This window comes from Cariama cristata, unplaced genomic scaffold (assembly GCF_000690535.1).
Source record: "Cariama cristata isolate BGI_N322 unplaced genomic scaffold, ASM69053v1 scaffold17080, whole genome shotgun sequence".
NCBI classification, from domain to species: domain Eukaryota; kingdom Metazoa; phylum Chordata; class Aves; order Cariamiformes; family Cariamidae; genus Cariama; species Cariama cristata.
In genome coordinates this window covers 120,004-126,236 of record NW_009596609.1, presented here as the reverse complement: position 1 = coordinate 126,236, position 6,233 = coordinate 120,004, and positions in this window count along the sequence as shown.

The following is a 6,233-nucleotide window of genomic DNA, read 5'->3' as shown; positions in this document are numbered from 1 at the left end:
AATATATAATATAACAAACGATAAAAAAAAAAAAAAAAAAAAAAAAAGCAGCCACTATATTTGCCTAACAAACAACACCAGCTTCCAGAAAATCACATTGGTACAAATTATATTCTTATCCTGTAGGGTTTTTATTATCTGAAATCTCGGACAAAGCACTCATTTGGTGTGTTAGACCATGATGATGATAGATGAGGTATTTTAGCATTTATTCAAGTGTTTCAAATAGAGATTTCAGTCCCAACCACAGTCATGAAACTAGGACAAAGTGAATTTGAATTTTGTGTCCTCCCCATCTCCTCCTTCTGCTGCCTGGGAGCATTAATGCCTCATAAACACTATTTTAACCAGTGATTTGAGCCACATTTAGTTTAATACCTAACCATCTTCACTGGCAGTGGCCACACTTATTCCTGCCTGTGCCTTCTCTTTTTTTTTTTTTTGTTGCTGTTTTTTATCTATTCATGAAGCTGAATACCATTTTACTATCTGTTCTCTGCAAAATCCAATTCTTCTTTTGACTCAGCTTGCTTTATTTCTGCACCACTTGATCTCTGCAATCCATACCAGCGGCTGGCGGACTTGCTTTGCGCACTTTTTGTAGCAGTGAGTAAATCTGCTTTATGAATTGGCTTGCATTTACCATGCCATTTATGAGAGGTGTTAATGAAATGGGAATCGTGGTCCAACTGCCAAGACACTTGGGATCAGACTCATTCTCCCTCCTCATGCCTTGGGGATGGCCAAGTGGGACTCTATGGGGAAAAAGTTTCCTGGGAGCATCGTTCATAAGAGCAACTGAGCCTGCCTGGGGGTCACTGGTGATGGGCAGGGAGGAATAGCCCCCATCAGCTGGAGCCTGAAGCATGAGCAGACACCGGCCATGCTCCTGGATCCAAGAAGAGACCTAAAGAGACATTTTCACAGGACTTGGGTGTCCTGTAGATAGTTGGCTGCAAGCCAGGGAGCCCTTTGAAAACACTGGGGAGAGCGAGCAGGAAAAGGAAGACCTCACCACACAGTGAGCTGGACAGAAAGCTATTTATAAACCCTTTAATTGTTACCTTTCCTTATCTAGCTGCTCTCAGTTTCCTTCTTTTAGTTTCTTTTCAAGGTGCAATGATGTTGTTCGAGAAGTGCGAAGTCTTTTTCATGTTGGCGTGCTCACCTCAGGGAAAAGGCACCAAGAGATCCACTTCAAAGCACTCAAGTCCTTTGCGTCATGTTAAAATATAATTGTGTACAGAGCTCTTCTTGGGGTAATTTCTCTCTTCCCTCCAAATATGAACTCCTGATACTTGTTCCTCTACTAAAAGTGATTCCATGCTCATGTTCTTCAGCTCTAAATCCCATCAAACTCCCCAATATAGTGAGTTCTCAGAATTAAAACCTGTTTTTTGACAGATGGTCTGAAATGCAAAGCGCTCAGTACAGTATCACTACAACCTGTCTAAATCTGGCATGTGAAATAGCAATGCCTCTTCCTGCAGAAAACGATCACCTCCATGCTAGCACAGCCACCAGCTGTTACAGCCAAGAACATTTGGGTTCTACCTTACCACTAGGATTTGTGAAAACCTCCCAAGCATTCATCTTTCTTACTATTACTTCTTCTTCTTCTTCCCAAATCCTTGGATAATGGCCACATGGTCATTATTTGGACATTGCCAGGATGCGTTCTCTCCCATACTGTCTGCCATCCCTTGATTTCCATCCCTCTGAAACTCTGGTCTGGTTAGCTGTAAATCCATGTCCTTTGGTAAGACAAGAAAGGGAACTTTACACAGATAAGCAGAGAAATCCAGTCCATGAAGCTATAAGTGAAGCATGTTAGTGTTGATGGCATTAACAAGGGCACATGCGTAGAACTATGGGCATAGCTACACACAAAGTGACCTGAATCAGACCCAAGGTAGCTCAAAGGAAACTCAAAAGATGGTTGTAGAGTCAAGCTCAGTTCACGTCCCATTCCATGGGGACAGGATGCATAAATGCCTTTGTGTTTACTGGTGTCTTAGCTCTTATTTTTGATAGCTCAACTCAAACCCCTCAGCCCAGGGTTCAGGCATCTGGGAGCTAAGGACCAGATTTGATGCCAAACCCTGGTTCGAGTTTAACAAGAATATCTCTAGGTTGTGGGAAAGACAGTTGTGAAAGAGTCCATGAGCTAAAGCAAACCCAGCAAGGAAAACCAAAAACACAAGCAAAAGTAAAATGGTTGAGATGGTGACACTGAGCAGCAGAAGGACTCACAGACGAAACCCTCCAAAAAAGCAGCAGAGAAACTGAGATGGCAACTGAGCACCAGGAGAATGACCCTATTTCAGGGACCCACAGAACCTAACACCCACTTGCCAGCAGACGTCTGCTGGGTGCCTGCAAGGTAGCTGTCAGTTTATGCATGTTTAGCCAAGTAATGTGGTGTGAGCCCTGTACTACCTGCGTCAGGCTACAAAGGACGGCCCTCTGTAAGCTGTGTCTAATCCTGCCTGCAGAGTGCTCAGTAAAGGTGCCCAGGTGAAGGTGGTGAAGGAGTATGGACCTACAGAATCACAGAATCACACAGACTGGTGGGGGTTGGCAGGGCCCTCCGGAGATCACCCAGTCCAACCCCCTGCCATAGCAGGGTCACCTACAGCAGTTGCACAGGGTCGCGTCCAGGTGGACTCTGAATATCTCCAGAGAGGGAGACTCCACAACCTCTCTGGTCAGCCTGTGCCAGGGCTCGGCCACCGTCGAGGTACAAAAGTTACCAATGGATGAAAATGATCCTTCGTAGCTGCCCTGTTCCCTCTTCCACCACCCCTTCCCAAACCTAGGTAAGAAACTGTACTACACATACCTGGATGTGGTCTGCACACGGTAGCCACTGGGCAACTTACAGATGGTGAAACGACAGTTGTAGGAGCTGTCCTCAGCTTCAATGTCAGACTGTCAGAGAGTATTAAAAGTCAAACCATGCCAAGTTACTGGTTTGCTTCTGCTCCACTTCCACCATATTAATGTGCAGGTCCAACTGCAGCCCCAGCTGGCTGGTCTCAGCACGGGGTACAGATGGGGCCAGTGAAATACTGTAATGATCCTGGTGGTGCTCAAAGTGGGAAGACCATATAAAGCAGGAGAGCAAGGGTCCAGTTGTGTAAAACACTGGCCCTGCCCAGCTCTGGAGTTTGGTGAAGACCCCCCAGGCAGGTCCCAGACGGACTGGATGGACCAGCCAGGCGTGGGTCCCGCAGACAACTGCACAAACGTTACTCAGCTGTGGCATCTAGGCTTGTCTCAGATGGACCGATGCGCTTCACTCACAAGGGAGAAGTAGCAAAATATTTAAAACAGCAATTTAAAAAGTTTGATAATAAATGCGGCAGTGACTTAACAAGATTGATTATTTACTGTGTAGAGGATAGGGCCAGATGAGCTGTTAGGGAGGCCCTCCCGTTGAGTCGTGAGGTTCAGAAAGGACCCTCTTGCTTTCTAAACTCCTCCTCCGAGAGAAGTCTAGTTGCAGCTGGATCCAGACTTACTCCCAAACTTGGTCAACAGTTTATGTCTAAGGGAAGAGGTACAAAGAGGAAGAAAAGCCTTCCCTTGAGTCACGAGGTTCAGAAAGGACCCCCTTGCTTTCTAAACTCCTTCTCAGAGAGGAGTCTGGGTGAGGCTGCCTCCACTCATAGTCCCAGACTTGGTCAACGGCTTGTATCTAAGGAATTAGATGTGTACAATCAATCCTTTATATCACTGTCGCGCATATGATTTTTTACACAGTTTTGATTTAGCAGAAATTTAGGATTTATTAATATTTTTCACAAGATTAGGGTACGTAATTCTTAACAGCACTTAATCATCAGCCAATTTAACAGAGAGATTCAATGGAATTTGTTACAATCCAGATAGTGACTTTGTTAAAGATTTGAGAATGACAAGGTCACCCAAAACTGACAGCAGGGTTGCACACACAGATGGAGGTTAAATCACATCACACACCTGCAGACAAACAGTTCCGAGTTAAATCGCACACACACACACACACACGCACAGAGGTTAACCTGTGATCAAAATTTCCCTTTTCATGAGTTTCATGAATTACTCACTCAATATGCCGGCATTCATCAACAGATGGTTGGCGAACCGTGCAAAATCAGGCCTTTGAGTCCTCGCGAAATCATCAACAGATAATCTGGCAATTCCTGCAGAATTTACCCTGAGAGGCATCCCAGTTCAGGGGGAGATGCTGGGTCACACAGCCCGCTGCGGTCCCAGAAAGCTCCAAGGGTCTCCCTTGGGTTGCTATTTATAGGGTCTCAAGTTGTGTCCAGTATTTTCCATTCTGGCCACAACTGATGCTGAGTCATTCTGATATAGCAGTCCAGCTAAAGATGGCCCAGGTGTGGCCAGGGATTGCCCAAGACCCCAGCCCAAGATAACAGCACAATGGGAGCACACAAAGCGTATCCTGAAATCTCAGAGAGGCCTGGGGGAGGTTGTACCACCACAAAGCTTCTACCCTAAAAGCATCATTCTTTTTGTTACAAAAACTGCAGGCTGTGCTCTGACAGATGCTGTTTTGGAGGTGGATAGCTGAGCCTGCTGCCTCCAGTGTGGTTGTGAACAAGATTCATGGTGAAGGAACATGTCTGTGGTGCAGAAACACTTGCATGAATACCAACAGCCCCTGCTTTGGTGCATTCTTTGAAGCTGACCTTGCCTGCTTGCATGAATCCCAAGCCAAAAGAGAAGAGAGAGCCAACATCACCACTGTGGCATAGGGAAAAGCTACCAGCAAATTGTACACCTCTCAGCTTTTGCATACCTGTTTACACGCACAAGGCAGGAGCCGCATCACTGATGCTCATATTGAAACAAGGGAATGCTCCTGGTCCTTGCCAGGATGTGTTTTGGGGTTGGTTGCAGCCAACTGAGTTGTTGTGATATGGGAAAAAGTAATGTACCTTGTTGGGAGATTTTATGGCAACCTGAGGCACAGCTCTGCGGGAGATTTCAGAGAAGGAACGGGGGGCCACAGCTGCCACATAGCTGGAATGAAACCCAAGCACAATCGTAGCCAAGGTCCCGTACCAGCAATTCAGGTGGTATTTCTGCTCCACATGTGGCAACACCAATAAAGGGCAGAAGAGACCAATGAAAAGGTAGACACGCTTTTAATGGCATGATCAAGAATCCCCTTTTAATAACAAATCTAATGACAACTGTGTCTGATAGGAACAAGAAATGGCATCATCATTTATTTTTTTTTAAAGACGTGATCTGAAGTTATGACAAATGCCAGGTGGATCTGTACACAGACAGGGCCTCTGTGATGCATGCCAGATTTTATGGCCAAGAAATTTGCCATGCAGTTGAACCGGATTGTGGTTCCTCGGTCGGAGTCGTACATTCTGTTTGCAGTGTGTAAACATTCTCCAGCTGCTTTCCTAAAGAATGCAAAGAAGATACGTAGAGAGATTTAGCCTTGGGACCCAGTCACATTTCCAGGCAGGCAGTACCAAGGAGCAGAAGTCCTGTCTCCAGGCCAAAAGACTTCATCAGACTGTGCCAGAGGTGAAGGAAAACAACGTTGGTGTGCCAGATACAGTGTCTGAGTGTAGAGTCACATGCTATCGTGTTAAAAGGAGATATACAAAATTATCTGCGTTTCCAGCTTCAATTCCTGTCCGGAGAAGAAGCAGCCCAGGACCCACAGCACCGCAGTGTTGCTGACACTGGTTTTCACACACACACTGTTACGCCTGGGCTCCTCGCCTAAACCCCCACGTCCTGCAGATCTCATCTCACCATCCACAGGCGATGGTCCAAGAGCCTCTGCCTTGCACCCCAGCAGCCATTTACCCACCTCCTGAGTAAATGTCAGCCCCTGCCTCCTCCAGCAACCCTGTGTCAGACCTCCTTGCGCTCAGGGCAAAGGAAATAACGTGGCAAGACAGAAGCAGAGCAGCTACTGGCAAGCCCCATGCTGATACCAGCCCAGCAGCACCCTCGCCAAAGCAGACATCTCACCCCTGAAAGCCTCCTCTGGTTTAGGAGCCAAGAGCAGGAGGAGTTCTCACCTCGGTCCCTACCAAGAACCCACCTCTGGATTTCCTCCTTTTAGCACAGAGGGCATCAACGTGTACTTTAAACCTGCTTTCCAGACATTTGCGGCTCCAGAAATGAAAGGGCTAACGTCCCTCCTTATAACCCAGAGCACCAGCCGGCATGGCGCAGGGCCTGCTGCA